Source organism: Sinohyriopsis cumingii, chromosome 6 (genome assembly GCF_028554795.1).
Source record: "Sinohyriopsis cumingii isolate HCF-2022 chromosome 6, ASM2855479v2, whole genome shotgun sequence".
NCBI lineage: Eukaryota > Metazoa > Mollusca > Bivalvia > Unionida > Unionidae > Sinohyriopsis > Sinohyriopsis cumingii.
The window spans coordinates 115,510,182-115,531,746 of NC_142966.1; the positions used below are offsets into that span (position 1 = coordinate 115,510,182).

The 21,565-nt window shown below is 35.1% G+C and overlaps 1 protein-coding gene across 4 annotated transcripts in view; it reads left to right on the forward strand.

Moving 5' to 3' along the window:
- The first annotated feature begins 15,593 nt into the window (after window positions 1-15,593).
- The window catches only part of LOC149797783 (beta-1,3-galactosyltransferase 1-like), a 45,929-nt gene continuing 39,957 nt past the window's right edge, over window positions 15,594-21,565 (forward strand). For 2 of the 4 annotated variants that reach the window (XM_089962739.1, XM_089962743.1), the window contains exon 1: window positions 15,637-16,124. The gene's annotated coding sequence lies outside the window, so the exon portion shown is untranslated. Of the gene's footprint in view, window positions 16,125-21,565 lie in introns of all 4 variants that reach the window. The other 2 variants (XM_089962754.1, XM_089962752.1) reach the window with 2 other exon arrangements.

Genomic DNA, 21,565 nt, shown 5'->3' on the forward strand with positions numbered 1-21,565 from the left:
CTCTATGGATTTCGTACGTACAATCCTGATGAAGAGTGCACGAAAGTCATGTGAACTTGATCCAATTCCAACATCACTGCTGTTAGAGTGCTTAGATCCAGTATTGCCTTCACTAACTGATGTTATTAATACCTCTCTCTCATCCGGGGAATTCCCATCATTTTTCAAATCTGCCATTGTAAAGCCTCTGCTGAACAAAAAAAAAAAAACACTAGACCATAACGATTTAAAGAACAACCGCCCAGTTTCTAATCTCCCATTTATATCAAAAATCTTAGAAAAGGTTGTTCTATCCCAGCTTGTATCTCATCTAAATTCATACAGTCTTTTTAGCAATGTACAATCTGCATATTGCCCTTGCCACAGTACTGAAACTACTCTTCTAAAAGTAGTTAATGACATTCTCTCTGCGTTGGATAGCGGAAAGTTTACAGTCCTCACCCTCCTTGATTTGTCTGCAGCATTTGACACAATATACCATGATATATTACTTCACCGTCTCCAGCATGTATTTGACATTCATGATATAGCCTTACTGTGATTCAAGTCCTACTTGGTCAACAGGACACAAATTGTGTCTACAAATGGAATACACTCCAGCCCAGTTGATCTATGTTGTCGTGTTCCACAGGGGTCTGTTCTTGGACTTGTTCTCTTCATTCTGCACACTCATTCGCTCAAGTGTCATAGATCATCATCCAGTGTCTCACCAAATGTTCGCTGATGACAAATATACAAATATAGCCACCATCCAAGGTGTAGAGAGGTGCATTTCTGATGTGAAATCATGGATGACATGTAACAAGCTGCAGATGAATGATGATAAAACTGAGGTCATTGTGATCACAACACAAAGACTTTCTCATTCACATCCTTTACCTAAAACAATAAATATCAGCAACACCAAATTAAATTCACACAATCAGTACGAAACCTAGGTGTTACTCTGGACAGTACTCTCACATTACACCAACATGTCATGAACATATGCAAGGCTGCATATCTTGAGCTGAGACGCATCATTTCGCAAATATCTTTCAGTTGATGCCACTAAAACACTTGTGTGTTCATTAGTAATTTCAAGACTGAACTATTGTAACTCATTTATGTCTGATTCATCTCAATATCTACTCCAGAAACATCAAAAAGTTCAAAACACAGCTGCTCGGATCATACTTAGAGTACCACGATCAGAGCACACCTCCCAACTGCTCTGTACCTTGCACTGGCTATCAATTCGATCCAGAATCAAACACAAAATTTGTTCTCTGTGCTACGTTTCACTGTCGGACTCTAGTCCAACATACCTATCCAATCTCACCCATGTGTACACACCAGCAAGATACTTACGCTTCTCTTCTGACAATCGTATACTCATTATTCCCACTATGAAAACAGTCATATGGACAGCGTTCTTTTGCATACCAAGGCCGAGCAACGTGGACTGAATTGCCCACTGAACTTAGACACAAAGACACAGTGATCACATTCAAGAAAGCTCTCAAAACTCATTTCGACTGCAAGAACAAACTTAAAGACCTAATAATGCTTCCTACCTTAAATATTCTCCGAATGTTTGTTTTTTTAATCTTTTCTAATTTCATGGTGTTTGTTTTTGTAATCAAATCATTATATGTTTTTTTATGTTATAGGTGTTGTCAAATAATGTAAAGCGCTTAGAGCTTCTAAAGATTAGGCGCTATACAAAGTCCTCATTATTATTATTATTATTATTATTATCAATAAAATCTATAACCTTATTCTCATTATTTCTATTCGTCATTTTATCAAGGTATAACATTGCTTTCTCGCTATTATTCCCCTTCTTTTATTTTTTGTTTTATAAGTTCCGTTTCTCGTCTATTGTTTTACAGATTAATATTACACGCTTCTTTGTAAATTCACTTTGCTTACACAAAGGACATTTTGGTATAATTCTTACGATGTAACGACGCATTGCCACCTCACCGGTGAGCCACAAGTCGCGTAAATAGTTTAGTAACATTTTCTGTTTTTTGGTTGATTTTATAGAAGACCAAGTATTCCAAGCCAATTTACAATTTGCATCTCTATTCATTTCTTGTACTTTGAACAATAATCCTTTAATGAAGTCTTACTTATTAAACCAGGTCTCCTTGTCTCTTGGAACTGTTCATATTTTTGTTTATCCCTCTAATAATAAATAACATTGCGTATATATTGTAACTTCATGGAACAATCAGTTACTTATATTAGACTATTAGTTCCATAAATAGTCGGTTTATATTTTAAGATAAAACCAAACCAATATACCTAAAGGGCTTGCCATGCATACTTTGGTTGTTTGTTTAGATTTCTGATACAATTAATAACATTAGCTATCTTTACATGTTTTAGTGATAGTAGATTTACCTCACCCCTCTTTTTTATTCTTTTACTTGGCTCAGTACATACATTCTCATCAAATTATTCATCGTTTTCAACATCGATCTGATTGCTTTAAAAAAACGGCGACTGTTCAAAGTCAGGTGACTCAGATGAAGGACAGGTCCGTGTGATGCAGCGTTTTCGAAAAACAACGATTTGTTTCTCCTGTCAACTTACCTGTTTGTATACATTATCTATCTGTTTAATGCACATATGTAATGTCATCCACGATTTCCTGTTAACCACACATGTCACTTGCAAATTTGAAACATGAATGTCCTTAATGCAACGGGGTTTCTGAGCCTTGTAAATTACAAATTGTTTCAGTTTCTCACCTGTAGCACTGTATACAAAACATGGCTGCTTTGAGTGAAGACAAATGACAGTAATGGGTACTTATATACATGTACTAGTTCTATACATAAACCTTTTAAATATGAGTTGATACTGATTTGTGGGAATGATTGATGTCACCTGTAAATTAAAATCTGCAATTATCCTGCATGCGAATCGTTCCGAAACGCACCTGCGTACAGTTTAGATACTTACCATTTTTTCTTAACAGTCAAATATAGCGGGAAATTCAAAAGGAGCATAGGGTTGTGTACGTGGATTTACAAGTCATCAAGCACAAGATTTGATCCGGAAATATTATGTAAATATCGCCTAAAGAACTATTTAACCGACAGGAACTCACAAGTTTCAAGAAATACCGTTAAGCATATAAAATGTGTCTGCAAATATTTGCATATTTTAATAAATAGTTGAGATCAGCCTTCTCAAACATCAGATTGTATCATTATAGGTGTGGGGCTAATTTATCGGCCTAACATGCACCGTATGCAATGATTGTTCTCTATTGAAAATTATTTGAGCGAACCTTACTTGTAGAATACTGCTTAATCAGTCTATGTCTGCAAAGAACCAAAGGCGAGGTCACATGCCGGGTTAATAAAGCCCTGATATTTAGTAAGAAAGATAAGGGAACGATGTTCAATTAATCATGTATACAAATGAATTGCACCAATCACAATTATATAATAAGCAGATAAACATAGCCTTTCTTAAATGGCTTACATACAAGCATTTAGTTGTATATACATATAATTAGCCTTTAAAGCTGACTCATTTTAGCAACAGGGGACGCCGCTAGAGGACACTGGCGATCAAGATTAACGTTTTCTCAAAATGTCAACCTCATTACACTCGGTACTTTGTCCGCTTTAATATGTAAAAAGCCGACATTATTACATCCGAATGTATTAATGGCTGAAAGGTCAAATATCTATATTTAGCGTATATGACATTGGGCCATTTCTACAACTTATTCAGCCGAAAAAAGCGAAAAACGAATTTTTCAAAACGCTGATAAACTAAATAAACGAACATATATGCTCACCCACGCCTACTTTTTAAATATTTGTACAACTTTTGTTGTGCAATATATTTTCGAGGTTAGAGACTCACCGACTCAGTGATACTAGACGTATTGATAATATGTATGTGATTGTGATCACTGAGTTATTATCAATGTCAGGTCATCTGTTCTACGTACGGTTCTTATCTAGAGACACTGGTATTAAAATTAAAATGTTCATGTTTAGTAGGGACGAAAAAGAGGTAAAAGTTCAACTATTTTTCAGAATTTTGAAGAATGAAAACAAATTCATTTAAAATTATCATGCCATTTTTTGTGAATGTCAGTATGAACATTGTCATCATAAGCCAAGGAATAGAGAATCGATCTGTAGTATTTCTCCATTTTAACAAATACATAATCATAAATATTTCTTGAGAACTAACTCAGTGCAGTTTCTTCTCTATCTCTGATACCACAATTGTCTTTACTTCATCAACTATGTAATATTTCTCAAAACAATGGTCAGAATATTTTGAAAATATCGCAAAGTTAGGACATAAAAAATTTAATGTAGCACCATCCTAAGCTGACACTATAGAAATCCTGACTTACTGTAAAGAAAACTTAGTGGAAAACCTTCTGTCATTGATTTTATTTGATAGATATGAAAACTGACCAAATATATCTTATAACTAAATTCTAAAATAGCGATTGTTATTTACTAAATTGTGATTTCAGATAAATGTATATATGTACAAGAACACTGTAATTAATATGCACTATTGGTTTTAAGAGTAACATACAATTTCAACTTGGTATGACTCATGATTATGCTATTGCATGCAAGACTGTTAGGGGGCGTGTGATAAAAAGGTATATAAAGTCTTCAGAACTACCTGGAACATAGAAAAAGTAAATTTATTCTTGAAGCTGAATGTTCATAACACATTTATATATAACCATATGTAAAAAATATGCAACTTTCAGCATGAAGTAACATGAGGTCAAGAATTTTCAAAAAGTGACCAAAGATCAATATTAAAAATGGTGGACGGTACATGTGTTTGAATGCTTCCTGTGAATTTATTTGAAAAGATATCATAAAGATGGGCTCATTTTTGAAATCTGTACAATCAAATTAAGCAGAAAGTATTTCATTTTAAAAGCAACATATAATTTCATCTTATGTATGACTCAAAAATATAGTATTTCATGCAAAAATGTTGGGGGGGGGGGGTTGATAAAAAGGCACATGGGAACTTCTGAATTACCTGGAACATATAAAAAAGTCAATTTAATCTTAAAGCTGAATGTTCACAAAACATTTCTATATAAAATGTATGTAAGAAATATGCAAATTTCAACTTGAAATAACATGAGGTCAAGAATTTTCAAAAATTGCCAAAGACCAATATTAAAAATTGTGGACGGTACATGTGTTTGAATGCTTCCTGTGAATTTATTTCAAAAGATATAATAAAGATGGGTTTATTTTTTAAATCTGCACACTCAAATTATGCAGAAAACATTCCATTTGTATATATTCTATAATTATGAAAAAAATCATCCCCTGTTGATACTCATTTTGTATTATGTAAAGACTATGTAGCCCATTGTCATCCCTTATCATTGTCGGTGAGCTTGTCAAGTGTTGTTTTAACCACGCGTCAAGTAGTTTATTATCTGGGTAACCGACCAGACCACTACAACACTACAATACCTGTTAACCGTAATTCATCTGTTCCTGCGTGTGTCATGACTTTAGTAGCTAATGTATTTCTAAATTCAACTGAATTTCGGTTTTAAGGGATCCAAACATGTGTTGGTGTTCAAAGTTGAAGGATTTCGGTTTACTGGGGAAAATGATAATATTGAAAATATTGCTTTATGTCCCTTGTACCGGTCATCATTTCTCCCTGAGTATTTTTGGCAATAGTTCTTATGGTTGGTCTTCTTTCGAGCCTTACTCTAAAGCATTAATGTTTATTTTAGGAGTTTTGCACGTCAAATGGTTCATGGTTCGGATATGTATGTAGTCATATCTGCCTGGATGTTGTTAATTTTAAGTTCTCTTTAGAGGTCATGGATCCCCCCCCCACCGGTAGGGCCTCTAGCATCTCTTAATGAATGATAGCCCCGGTAGGGTGCGACAGGTAATGGAATGAAAATGATAGAGCTTGGTAGTTTATTCAGTCTACTTTCTTTAATAATCTTGGTTCGGCCGAAGAGTATGCCTGGCATCCATAATCGATTTTCGAACGAATTAATGTCCGATATAATGTGAGACGTGTGTCCAGATTCGCCCCTGTCCCTAATCGGTTCTCTTCAGGTTCCTCAAGAGGTTAAGGTCCTGTCCACATCTTCTCACTCCCTCAGCTATGTGAATGTTCCATGTAAGATGCTCATAAAATAGCATCCCCCGACATTTGGAAATTTTGTCAGATTTAATTCAAATATTAACTAGGTATATTCTTTGTGGATTTTTACGGATTTTTTTTCGGGGGGGGGGGGTAAACAGTACTCAGGTTGTTTTGAAAGACTAAAATCCCATCTATCTGCCAATAGACAAATCCTATCTAGTAATGACTGCAGCTCGCCCACCACAGATGTAATTGATGGATTACCCGCTTTTCAGATTCCGCTGTACTTGAAAAATTGTGATAGTCCAGATGGGATTGATCTATTATATTAGACATAGTGGGACTAAGTAAAACGTCCTATATGGACCCATTTTCGAACCTGTCTAATTCTCATAATTGGTCGCAAAGTTTGATTTTGAATTTTCCGACGGTTGGGAAATTTGCTATCCATTTAACGTCTATTTAATGCTTGACTCCAAGCGTACAACTTGATCTATGGTGGATCTTTTGTTAATATTGAAAGTAGGATAACGTTATCTAAAATAGTGATACTAAACAATGGGTGCCGTACCAGAATATAAAAAGAAACAAGCCATTATCAGCTACTGATTTAACTATATACTCTCTGAAAATCGCACAAATTGGCGACTGGGAAGTTGATCAATCGACTACGCTAGGAAGTGACCACTTTGCAATATTTTTCACTCTGCATATCTCAATGCAAATTATCCCAAAATGGCTATATGATAAAACGGACTGGAAGACATTTCGCTCTCTGTCCGAATGAATGGGCGGCGACCAACTTCGAGACGACAATATTAAACAATTCAACCATGATATTATCGGTGCTGTCATCCACGGCTGAACGGTGCATATCCAAATAAGAGGGTGAGGAGTCAAACAGTCATTACTTGGTAGAATCACGCTTGTGAAAAGCCATAAAGAAACAATGAAAGGACCTAAATAGATTTAGGCTCACTTACGAAGCACAAGACCTCATTGCTTATAAAGACAAAATTGTTTTTCGAAAAAATGTCATTCCCACCGTCAAACAAAAATAATAGAAGGACTTCTTCTCGTCGTTAGATTTCAAATCTAACTCTGAACATTTATCTCCACAAATGTAAAAAAATTAGGGGGAAACATCTTCGCAACCACGATAGTCCTCGGTTAAATAGCAAATAAAGAAAAAGCAGACAAAATAGCACCTCATTGTGCCTCATGATTCCAACCATTTCACCACAATCCCAAATCACCGGAACAGGATGGAGTAAGACTACCCCCATGTGTTCTAAACGTCAATCAATGAATGGAGAAATGTGCTTAGCAGGAACAAAGTACACCTCCCCCGTGGAGAGCTCACTATTCTCTAAGATCTACATAAATCTTTCAGAATAAGAAAAACGAAACGGTGATTTTGGATTTTGGATCTGGTGAATGCGATCTGGAGATCGGGAGAAATTCCAACTAGTTTGAGACATACATTTGTAACCCCTACCCCGAAGCCCGGAGAAATGTAAGTTCGTACAGACCCATCTCCCTTATCAATCATATATGTAGTATAATGGGGACTGTGATTGCTCATGTAACCTAGTATAATGTCTTTGTTTCCATTATTCATGTTATGAATTGGTGTTCCGGAGCTCTAATCTTGTAGAGGTCGTGCGCCCTCAAAGACTCACCTGAGATGGCTTAGTTGACGAATGTCACCAGTCCGTCTCCTTATTTTTCATGGGGTCTATATATTAGATAGCATTTTGAGAATCCTGGGATTCTCCTTTAGGCAGTTTAATTTGCTCTTATTGGAGTTTCGGATTGTTATGATTAATTCCCCTGCAATTTTATTGTAGGACACGAATCATGCTTTTCTATAACATTTCTGATTGTTGGAGTTAACCAACGGTTTTTGCTTTAAGTAGTCTTTACATTGCTTGATTCCGCGGGCATGAATCGTATCTCAGTCAGAATCTTATTAGGGTACATATGGTGTCGACGGGTATTTGCTTGTCTGCTTAGCGTTTAAAAACCTGGTCGATTATATCCCGGGTGAACTCGGATAGTTGAGTTGTTGAGATAGTTTTACCTAGTATTTGTATAATTTTAGGCTCTGAAGTAGTTTGAATGTTGTCAGCGTGTTTTTTTGTGTGTGTCATTTTTCGGTATGTTCATTGTTGTTTTAGGTTTTAGGGTACTGTCTCCGAGTGAAAGCTACTTTTGTTCTGTGGAGTAAATGTTTTTTGTTTTCCCTCTTGGTCTCTAGTTTTGCTTGGTTCTGTTGTTTGTTTGAGGTCTTTATCTTCACCGGATGTAGATGTGATCCTGGAATGAAGAGTTTTACTATTGATTTCCTTGTTTCTAGTTGTAAAGTATGAAACAGTACGTTGTTCAATGTACTTTATTACGTCTTTCCCTAATCGTGAAAGGACATTCATCTGATTTTTGGTGATAAAGGCTCCTACAGTTTGTTTATTTTTGCCCCACATAGTCGTATTTCTCTGCATGTGATCCCCGGATCTGTCACATTTGCATTTGAAATTGCATCCGGAGCAAAAGCGTCTACATTCTTTACATTTTTTTTGCAAAAGCCTAGCTTTACTTTTATATTCAAAAATTCTGTGGCGAATGTGGCCTTGTTCAGGCTGGACCAGTATTACTGCAGCTGACTTTTCCCTGTTTTGTTTTGGAAACGGTTTGAGTATTCTATTTCAATCCTATTTTCTAAAATCTTTAATTATTGTAGGGTGTCAATTTCCGTTCTTATATTGATAACTTTTGTAATAACTAATTTGGGTCTTACTGTTCGTATAGTTGGGTTTGGTGTGAATGTGGAATTATGTCGAGTGACAGTCACTAGGTACGATCCAGTTTTTATATATTTCAACATATCTGACTACCTGCTTGGCGGGGGCAACTAACAACAATGTAGTTTTTCCTTGTATGAATAATTTGGAAGTTCCCTCCCTGGGCTTTAAAAAGCTTTTTAGTGATGCTTCTGTTGCTGATTGCGTTAAAAGTTGTTTCCTTATTTGCTTTGAAAATAACTTACTCGTTAGGGTGAAATTTATTTTGAGTTGCATTATGGTTGGCTGGTCTTTCTGGCTACTTTGATTATTATTGTTTGTAATCTCTTGGTTGCTACCTAGATTATTGGTGGTCAAGCAAAATTATCAAAGAATAACCCATGTCAAATCTTTTTAGAAGTGGACAGTAGGGTACATATATGGTTTTAGGAGGTAATCTCCTCACGGGTTTTGCTGTAAATACTTATAGTCCCTTTTTCTCAAAATCGGCTCGACCAATTTTCTTGAAAGTTTTCCTACTGTTGGAGCAGATCTCTGATTAGAAAATTTTATGGCGGTGTTGAAATCAATTTATTTTAAGTACGGGTTCAGTTGCTGCAAAATATTGATATAATCAATCGACAATGTACCCGTTTTTCATACCTGTAACCGTAAGCTGTCCCTTATTTCGCTGATTCAGCTCGATTAAGTTTTGTCAGTACTTCTTCTGTATGATGGATATGATGAAAAGCTCTGAAAGGAGAATCAATGATAAAATTATTCGGGACGGTGTTTTGCTTTAATTGTGGACGTAAGATTCAATCCACTAACGGGTTTTGTTGTGGCTTCCATATAGTTTGCAAAATGGACTCGACGAATATTCCCTAAACGTTTCCTACTGTTCGAGCAGATACCCATCGAGAAACCGTCAAAGATGGATTGAAAGTATTTTTTTCCCCTACAAAAGAAGTTTAGTTGGTGCCAGTTGTCGATAGAATCGGTCCAACATGCGCTTTCTTTACATACCCGCCCGCCACCAGTAACGATCCTGCCATTTCTCCGATTTCTTTCAACTAATTTCGTCAAGACTTCTTTTGTTGGTGGCAAATATACCTAGAGGTAAAATCTCAAAGATGGGTCGATGCCAAAATCCTTTACGTATCATCCAAATGTGGACTTAAGATTTAATCTCCTCGTGGAGTTTCTTACAGCTGCCATATTTTATATACCCATTTCGGGCATTGGTTCAATGTATTTTCTCTAACTTTTCCAACCAAAGGAACAAATCCCTAACTAGAAACTTCAAAAGAGGGATTCAGATGAAAATACTTAAAGCAAATTTTCATGTCATTGAAAATTAAAATACAATCGTTCCTCTCTATATCCAACTTTATATAGTCGATACCAGTACGAACTCTTCAAGTTCTCCGTTTGGGTTAGACTAATTGCTTCGTATCAGTTTAGTACGGGGTCTGCGTGCATCACTAGCTATACATGTCCCGAGACCTATCTACTACTTGTGAATGTGCATTTACAAATGTTAGTGTTGGTTGTATACATTTGCTCTTTTGGCTAATCCAGTAATTGGATATGTACATAAAAAGATATAAATATGGATTGTGTACATCTACCCTTATGGCATAAACGGTCATGGGATATGAATATGTACACGATTCCACTGTGGATTGTATACATTTTCCTTTTCGTTAAAAACACCACTAGGTTATGTACATTTAAAAGATTCCATTGTAGATTGTATCCAGATTCCATTTTGGCTTATCCGCTCCTGGGATATGTACATGATAAAATTCTAGTGTAGACTACAAAATTCTAGTGTTGATCGTTTACGTCTGCATTTTGGGCCTATCCATTACTCCTTTATGAATACTCATGCATAAATGATGTTTGCTTTGTTTTGAATGTTACCTGTTGGGACTTGTATGGAAACGCAGATCAATAACATCATAAAAGACATGATTTATTATTACATATCGTGTGTCTAGCATTGTTATCCGATGATCTGATTTGTCTAAAATAAAACAATACATATTGAAAGGTTGTACTTCCGCTTAGAGTATTGATTTTGTTATAAATATGCACTTCTCGAAAGTATCACTGGGCGTGTAGGTAACAGAAGAAAATAAAGCAAAGATCCTTAGAAATGAAGGGGGGGGGGAATATAAAGAGAAATATTTGTCTGCCTTAATTGTTCAACGGTAACTGTACTACGTACCATACCATATCGTGCTGGGCTGAATCATAAATACGCCATAGTTTCATACTGCCAATATCTTTACTGCACCTGAACAGTAGTCTAAAGAAAATAATTATACGTTCAGTGCTCAAAACACACCTGTTTACAGCTTTCATTGACATTCAGGATAAGCACTGCGTATCTGGGAGGTATTTTGGTTCTCGGTATACACTTTCAAATCTTGAAATTCAGCATCGTCGTAAAAAGGAATATTTCTTAAATGAGCGAATTGTAAATTCACAACTTAAAATGGTTTTATATGCCTATACAAAAATGCTATTTGTCGGTGGGATGATGAACATATGACCTTGAGAATTTCACTCCCTACTACGATTTCTGTTATATGGCATCTCTGTGAATGTGACGTGAGCACGATCCTTAGGGTCACGCGAAAGACTAGTAATATAAAATGGAAGAAATGGTATACTATGATCGTTGAAGATAGTCCAGAAACTAAACTGAATAAAGATAGACATGGATTGACGTTTTATTCTTATTGTGACAATGTGTTTTGATAATTCATGTTACAGGTTATTCCCTCAGAACTAATTATTAAATCACGGTGAGTAACAAGCCATTATCTTCACCCCAACGTAACAGCAGGCAGAACGAGGTTAGTATAACGAATACGAGAATGAATTAAATACCTTATACTCTCACACTCATTCACTACTTATTTATAACTCAATAACGTACTTTTTCGTTTTCCATTCTTCTTTATATGTTGCTCCTTTTCCAGGCTTTTAATAACGAAAAGTCTTTCACTTCATCGATACTGTCATCAGTTTATATTGGAAACAACAAGAAAGTGGTATATGACGCCCCAAAAATGTTCTACCAAGAGTTTTAAAGAACAAATCTGAAGAGAAACTTTATCTGCATTAAAAGTATACAGTGCAATTTATTGCGACAAAATATGGATATGGTACACATTAAATGATTTACTAAGGACTGAAATACGGATACAAATCCAGGAATTATCTAAATTATATATGCTTTAATAATAACACATTTTAATTTCGGTTTACACACGGCATATGTATGATAAACGTAAATTAACTACTAAATGGCAGTCTTTAGGTTTGTTGTGTCTTTCATCATTTGCAAAAATTGATAACGAACTGAGAAATATGGTTGATTTTCCTAGCATGATCTTAATGAAATATCCCTTATTCTAACACAAGCCATACAATTTTTGTTAATACGCAAATGCCGAGTCATGCTAAAGACGTTTACAAAATTGTACTGGTATCTGTCTCGCTTGGCGCTCAGCATTAAGAGGTTAGTGTTAGGACTGGTCGGCCTGGTGTCAGGATGATGTGACTGGGTGGGACATGATGCCCCTACGCTGGACATCATTATAAACTGCCACACTGCAGACATCGTAGCAGTATGACTCAAATTGTTAAAGCTTCGTTAAAATTCCAGAACACAAACTTCTATTGAACATTTCTCGTATCAATAATTCCATTTATTAAACAAGTGGAAAATACTATCTGGGAAAGTGAGTTTCACGATTTTCAAGCCAAAATGTAAGCATCGAATAATGAAGCTAACATTGTATTATTACTTACAATGCATTCTATTGACTTGTCATATAGCTAATTGGCATTTTAATACATGTGCTGACTTCATCTCTTGTTAGTTTCTAACGCAGTGTTTTGCAATCAATCTTATCATAGCCTTGCTACCGTCAAAGCACAATACAAGTTTTCACGACTATTTCCCACTTTCAATAACTGAGCGAAGAACACAATACACTGTAATATAATGAGTGGTTGGATGTTTTTTCTTCTGAAAACCAAGTTGATTTTCAACTATTTTGTTTCCTTATTTTTAACCCATTTTCGCAAACTTTCATTCGAAATACTCGAATGAATTTCTACGAATACATTATATAATGTTATTTCCCCATAATTATAAGCACCGGCAATACTATCCGTCATATGAGTATATACAATCATATAATTATTGAAATACTACTGAATATTGAATTACAGAGAAATAATAAAATGCAGAAATGCAGAAAGTTTCATTACCAACTGAAAGTGACACATTTTTATGCCCTTTAACTTGCATGCTCTCTGTTGGAGGAACCCTAGCTACATGACCCGTATGACATGTAATATAAATTCAAACATTTTCTCAAACATTTATAACGGAAAATTGCAAGGTATCGGGGTGTCATATCCCACTTAGCCAGCGGTAAATAAGGCTTCTCTGTCATCTTGGCTTTTTGGCTTAGAGGCTCTTCCTTTTCTATCAAATCTCGCCTGCTTCAGCTACATTTTTGTCTCTCAAATTTAGAGCTTGAACTGACTTGTGGGACGTCTCGGAGAGAGACGAGATGATCCTTGTCCTCAATATGCCTTTAAATGCTCTTTTGTGTAGCCGTTAGAGTGCGTGTATGGTTCATTCAATCTGCGAATCGTAAACATTTCTTCTGTAAAGTAAAGAGGTCAGAATGGTATTTTCAATGCTGCATGTCTGAAATTCTTTGTCATGGTGCAATCTACGCTCTTTGCGGATATCAAGTTCAGTCGTTTCCTTGATTTTAAATTTTTTTTTTGACAGTGAATTTTTCCATGAGCGTAAAAAAGTGCTTACAATAAAAGTAGTTCCTAACACACGCTCAAACGATACTATTTTTAGATACACGTATCATGCAATATTAAGTAGTGCAGTATGGATGCATACTGCACAACCCTGATAATATACATTTAATGAAGGAAGAGATGAGCATATACTTTTAAAAAATTTGGATACTAACGTCTTGCAAACGTACACATAATTTATATTTTATTTCTCAAGCTGGGTGCGAGAGTTTCCTGTTTAAGGATCATGTTTTATCATCAAATTTGCAAATGCAAAAAATGTTCTCTTAATTTATACCCTTTTGGATATTAGTTACATTATATATATATATATATATATATATATATATATATATATATATATATATATATATATACACATAGACACATAGACACAAACACACACAGACAGACACACAAACATACACACACACACACACACACACACACACACATATATATATATATATATATATATATATATATATATATATATATATATATATATATATATATATATATATATATATATATATATATATATATATATATATATATTTCAGCCATTATTTCTAAATAACGTTTTACTACCCTGTAACCCTGAAGTAAGCATTTATTTAAACCAAAATCTAATAACAAAATATTCTCTCTCTCTTATATATATATATATATATATATATATATATATATATATATATATATATATATATATATATATATATATATATATATATATATATATATATATATATATGACACCAATGATGGCGGAAATGAGCATTAGCCATCCGTTGAAGTTACAAAGCAAGCATACACTTGTGCGTTCTGCTGTATATTTTGTTTGCATGTGAGTTGATAATTAACATAGCGACTATTCTCCATCCGCTTGTAGTAAGGCGCTGAACACCATGTCAGGTCTGCCAAACAAGTCAGACAGGAGGACAATATAGCCCAGCCCACCGCGAACAAATGAGTTGTGGCGAATCTAATCAATTTACTGCTGAGTTTTATCATAATAGATTTTAAACATACTGAGTCTTAGTTATGCCTTTCTTTCTACTTCCCACCATCAACTGTTTTAAGTTACGCTAAAATAAGTCACTGAGATTGTAGAAAATTGTAAATATTAATCTGCTTCTGTTAGCATGTCTCTCTCGTCAACACAACTGACCGCCCGTGTGGCCTAATTGGTTATAGCGTCCTCCTCAGATGCGGGATGTCGCGGGTTCGAACCCCAGTCGAGTCATGGTACTAGCATATGCCTCGCTTTGCCCTCAGCATTAAGATGATAGTGTTAAGAACGGTCGGTCTGGGGTCAGGATAATTTGGCTGGGTGGTACATGATGCTACATGTATGCGGCATGATGCCCCTGCGCTAGACATCACTATAAACTGCCACACTACAGACATGGTAGCGATATGAATGTGAAATTGTTAAAGCTTCGTTAAAAATCCAAATGACACATTTACTCGTCAACACACCGATACTACTATAAAAATACACCTCAGATACAAAGACTAAAAATAACCATATATTACACCTGCGACTAGAATTGAGCATAGTCTCACCTTACACCATGTGTAAACCTAGTAAGATGTCACGTGTCTGTGTACCATACTGTGTATGATGCAATATTCACCTGTCGCTGTATATACATGTATTCTGCTGTTATATATGATTAGGGACATCTAAGTATGTATCTGATATAATTAACATATTTTCCTTTAAGCTTGTAACATGCAAACACCCACATACCTATGTTCACATATCTAACATTTGATTTGATCAAATCCGTCCATGACTACATATAAGGTACAAAAGAGTGTCTAGTTTCGACAACTTAAGATTGACAATTTACACAAGTACAGATATTTCAAAGTCAAAACACTACAGGATCTATTATTTCAGCAGTTGTCAGTTCATACACACACAAAGAAGATATACATTTGGTAAGTTTCGAATGTTTCGTTGGATAAAGAACATGATGGAAAAATCCCTACATTGAAAGACATGACCCCCCCCCCACCAAAAAAAAAAAATACCGAAGAAAAACGCCACCACACCGTCTTCATCTCAGCTACAGGTGCTGCTACATCGACCACAGCAACGCATTTCTGGCATAATAAATCATGGTAGCTAGCGATCAATGCGGTTCTTCTTCGATAACATGTTATTTAAGTGATCAAGCACAATTAAATGGAGCCAATAATCCATACTTGACGATGTGGAAAGGTAGGAATGGACGCTTTATTCAAGGTAACAAAGCAATATTACGGTTAGCGCTCCATGCTTGGCTGTTTTGTTTGCGACGTCGTGCACGCAGATGAGATTTTGCTGTTTATTTTGTGTTTACCCGGAATCTAAATTAGGTAAATATTGAAACTCACTCTGTCTCTATCTTTCCCCATGTCTGTCTTTCTCTGCCTCCGCACACACACACACATACACACACACTGAAAGATAGGTTCGTGGTATCTTTGCCAATGATTATTATTATGCAATTGAGCTCCTGTTGCTTCACCTGTCTTGTACTGAAATTCTCACATAACAATGTTGTGATCCTTTATATTTATTTATCAAATCACCTCAAAGCTGGTTCAAAACGAAGGATTTCATCTACATTAGTAGATTGCAATTAATTGCGAATACAAAGATATAATTCCTCTGGTATTGCGGTGCGTATTGGAGAACTGGTATTCTTTCAATTTCTATTTTGGATGAAAGTAAAAATGAATGCAAGCGTAAACGGATATTTTTTGTCGTCCATTAAAGGTGAAACTAACGGGTTCGCAGAATAATCAACAAGAGTCTTATTCAAAGTCACGTGACAATGCACTGCAAAGGTCAAGGTGGTGAAGCTCAGCTGGAAGGTTGAACTCTGTCATAGCCCACTCCGTAATGTTAGAACGCGTTGCGAAATAGAATGCCAGGTTGATCGTGTATTATAAATAGCCTCCTTGCGATATTTCGGTAGCACTGCAAAGTATGCGCTGTATTTTTCAAAGAGGATACAAATAATATTTCTGCGCATTTTTGTGTGTTCTTCCCGTGAATATCTACCGATCATGAGGTAACTGCCTTTTTGTAGAATGGGTGATTTTACTGATGGTTAAAGAGAAGTCAACAATATGTTACAGCATTGAAACGTCGTGGTTATTTTCTTATAGGTGTATGGTCATTTTGGATTGTACATTGAAGTACCATGTATAGGTCTTAGTGACCACTGTCCTGTATCAGTTATTAAAACTTTATATTGCAACACTATATATTACAGAGTGTAACACTTCTAGTGCTATAGCAAAGAGCAAACAAATTGTTTTTACAGAATTCAATAAAACAACAACAACAATTTAAAAAAACAACCATAAACCCCAGTACGAACCAAATTTTGAATTCCAATTATTCAAAATTCACACGCTCTCAGAATAATTTTCAAAAAGCATTGGTAATAAGAAATCTCCTGACCTAGAAGTAATTGGTGTACAATTTTTACAAACTGGTGCTGACCGCAACTGTCAAAGCATTGTCTTCATTACAAGCTATGCTATAGAAACTGGCTATTTTCCAGACCAATGGCAATCTGCTAAAGTCATTCATATCTTCGAAAAAGGGAAATGAGACATAGATGTCAAATTATAGGTCGATTTCTGTTCTTCCCATGCATTTAAAACTACTCGAATAACGCATATACCCGTTTGTATTCTTTTCATATCTAGATATAGTTTGTTATCCAACAAATAACAAATAACCAGGATTTACAAATTCCACTGTTGTAAAACAGCTTGTCAAAATATCACCAATTCGTGACATGGGGGAGATATGTAAAGTAAATCTTACCGTGAATTACTGTTAGGTTTTAGAAAAAAATGTTTTACCTGACTAGTCACGATATTCTGCTATGTAAATTAATATACTATGGATGTTTAAATTTAATACTAATTCCTCTTCTTAGCTCAGATTTAAACATTAGATATAAAACCATCTGTTTCACTTGCAATTTAAGTCGTCCGTTCACTGTTACTGTAGGAGTTCCTGTAGGGTCTACTTTAGGTCGCTTTTCTTTTTACTGTTTATGAATGACCTCCCCTTCTTAGTATCTTACCGTACTTAGATATTAACATATGCTGATGTCACGGCTGTCTTATCTACAAATACACGTTTTAATGAAATTGAAAGTAAGCTTAACTTTAATTTGTCAAACTTTACACTGTCTTGTGCAAACAAGTGCATCAATTTTTAAATAGTTTTCTAACTGGCAGAATGAATTTTCAATATACCGTGACGTGTTAAGTTAGAACACGTCACGTCCGAAATCTTGAAGGCGTCATTGTTGAAAACACTCTGTCACGGAAAGAAGAAAAAAATAGGAACTCTGCATGTTGCAAAATTGCCTTGAAGATATTTAGTTTGTAAAGAATTTTTCGGTTGTTTTTTTAACCTCAAAATCAAGAATAAATTTATAATAATTGTTTGAAGTTACCGCAAGTTGTTTTTGCTCCAGTAATCGGGGCCATTGTTTATCTGTTTAAATACATCTAGCGCCAGAACAAGAGCGTGGCTAGAAACATATGAGATCAAAATTTTTTCAACGCAATGAAGCTTTATTTGAAAATCTCCAATGGTCACCTGTTAAAAACAGAGTGAATCCGTCCACTTGTAGAAAGCGGAAAAATATAAGACACCAGATTATCTGAACACTAAGTTCTGTCTTTCAGTTTATGATCGAATCAGACACTTTTCTAATAAAAATCACCTAAATATCCAAAAGCACAAGACCAACATTTTTAAAAGTAGTTTTCCACGCAGTGGAGCTTTCATATGGTATATCTTACCTAATGATATTAAATTATGTGATATAGCTACTGATTTTAAGCATAAATTTAAAATATCGTAATAAACCTAACTATACTGTTATATGCTTTATTATTATTATGTTTATGTTTATTATTATTATTATTATTAAGTTGTTTATTATTATTATTATCATTATTATTATTATTATTATTATTATTAGTAGTAGTAGTAGTAGTAGTAGTAGAAGTAGTAGTAGTAGTAGTAATAGTAGTATTACAAAAGTATGTTCAGTACGACTAAATTACTTTAGGGTCTGTTGCAAACTGTTTTTAGTAAAACTGGGACAACTTGAACCTTAATAATTAAGGAGTAGTTGCAACTAATATTAAATTCATCTGCAAAATCAGAAGTCGAATGAGAAAGGCACCTGACATTTAAAAAATGCCCCATCTACATTTAGTGAACATTTGCCCTATCTTCTTTGTTTACATAATTAATTAACATTACGTGGATTTTGCACATATTGTTAAGTTCAGGCGAACTTTCATGCAACTGATATGGAAACATCGATCAATGAACATCGAATTATGTGGCCTAAATCTGCAGATCAAATGTTAAATTTACCGATATAATAATCTAAAACTTGCATAAAAACGAATTTTTAAAAAATCAATAAGAACACATATATTTTAGGCAGGACAAAAACATTCATTTTAACTGTAAACATGGTAGGCAGAAACGAAAAGACGGAGTCTTCACCGCATCAGATATTGGTGTTACCCGTATTAGAACGACCAACAATTATGCACGACTTGAAGAAAATAAAGCCCAGATCTTTTGAGAAAACAACATAATATAAACTTTATTCGCATTCAACTGTACATTTATAAATTACAGTTTTGTACCGTTTGATATTGTAGGCAGTCTAAAGTACAAAGGTATGAGAATGGGATCCCCATGTACTTCCCTACAAGACTATAATATCAAACAGCATTAAAGATGAAATGGTCATTTATTTATTATATAAGGTAATTTGTTGAAAATATAATGTATTTTAATTGATTTTATAAACATATTCACCTTTTCGTAGGCAATATATATCTCCCCAACTCTCTAAAATTCATCCAAAAGTATCCATCTTTTGACCATACTGCACAGATTATGAGAATTATTTCGACTTCTATTACTTGGAGAAACTTCATATTTCTAAAACACAAATTGAAGCAGAATCAGCTAGAATAGCAATCACGTTTATTCCGGACTCTTATGCAAATGTATATTTTCAAATAATCTGTATGAAATAAAACGATGTACATAATCCATACTGACTTATGTGTTGTCGCGTCTTTATCAAAATCCATTTGTAGAATAGCAACCAACACCGTTTAAATGGCAATAAAGTTCATAATAAAATTAAAATAATAATTGCTAATCACTCTAAGTGTATTTTATGAATGCGTCCCTCTCAAAAGCCACCTCTTTAATATTTACATATATTTAAGTCATTGAGAACGGATTTCTCTAGCTGCATGTATGTCTTATGGCCCAAACGATTGGAATGGATCATATCAAAAGCCATCTCTTTAATATTTACATATATTTAAGAGCAGCAGGGAAGTTGAACAGACCATTGTTTCCAACCAAAATAAACCTTCCTACGAAAACTTTCTCCGTAGAAGCCTCAGAATCCAAAAATAAAGCCTTCCACGGGAATCAATTTTCATGCATTCCAGACCCAATGCATCAGGTGGGTATACCAAGTGTGTCATAAAATATACCACCGGACAAGAATAAAATTTCCTCATCAAGGGAAGTTTAACAGACCATTTTTTCCAAGCAAAATAAACGCTCCTACGAGAACTTTATCCGTAGAAGGCCCAGAATTCAAAAATAAAGCCTTCCACGAGAGCTAATTTTCGCGCATTCCAGACTTGGTGCATCAGGTGGTCACGCCGGGTGTGTCGTAAAGTATAGCATCCTAGACAGGAAATAAATTATGCGGGAATATTATTTTGGTTATTATTTTTTGTTGCAACGTGGGCTGCTTTGGTCCATTTTACGTCACATTAAAACAACATAATTAAAAATAATATGAGTCCGAGAACTAGTACAGTTGGAGAGCCGCATTCTGCCAGAATAGCGCGAGAACAATTAGCAGCAGTAAGGAAACTTATCCCAGCAAAAGAATTATTCAAGAAAAATGTACGTGAATACGAAGACGCGGAGCAGGGATTTACCGAATTATCGTCGAAATTGTTAAAGCCAGTTACCGAATCAACCGAGCGAGTCTTACTTGGTGATGTGAAAGATTCGGATATCAGGAAACGCGGAATTCTTCCCGTGTTGAGAGACATTGAGGAACATACTCGATTAATGCCAGATCAGCTGGAACAAATTCACCAAGCACAAGCACAAGCGCGGCGAGAACGGTTGCAGCAAGCACAAGCACAAGCACAAGCGCAGCAAGAACAATTACGGCAAGAAGAAGAGATAAAAGAAGAAAAAAAAAGAAGAAGAAAAAAGGAAGAAGAAGAAAAAGAAAAAAAAGATCATCTCGAGAAATTGGTTGAAAATTTTACCACTGAAGGTTGGTCCACGATGATAGACAAATTTAAAGAAAATGACAGCATTGAGAAACTTGGAGAATTTGCGGAAGATTCTTTCGCCAATAGAGGAATAAATTATTTAACGGAGGAGGGACTAAACAGAATTCCTTCACGAGAAAAATGGTATAAAGTGATATATCGGGCTAGATTTGGATTACCCCAGGCCAGGTTGGACGATCCGAATTTTGTTCGATTTCAGGAATTTGCATATAACAGAAAGGATAAAAAGGAAAAATCTTCAAGGAAACTACAAGAAATTCAATCACATGAAGAAATAACAACATCCGAGGTTGAAAAACCTAAATTTCGTATTAGTAATTATTTTACCGAGGATGCTCTTAAATTACTCGAAAACGAGGGTAAATTAGTCGATATTGCCGCATTAGAGTATGATGAAAGGGATAAATATC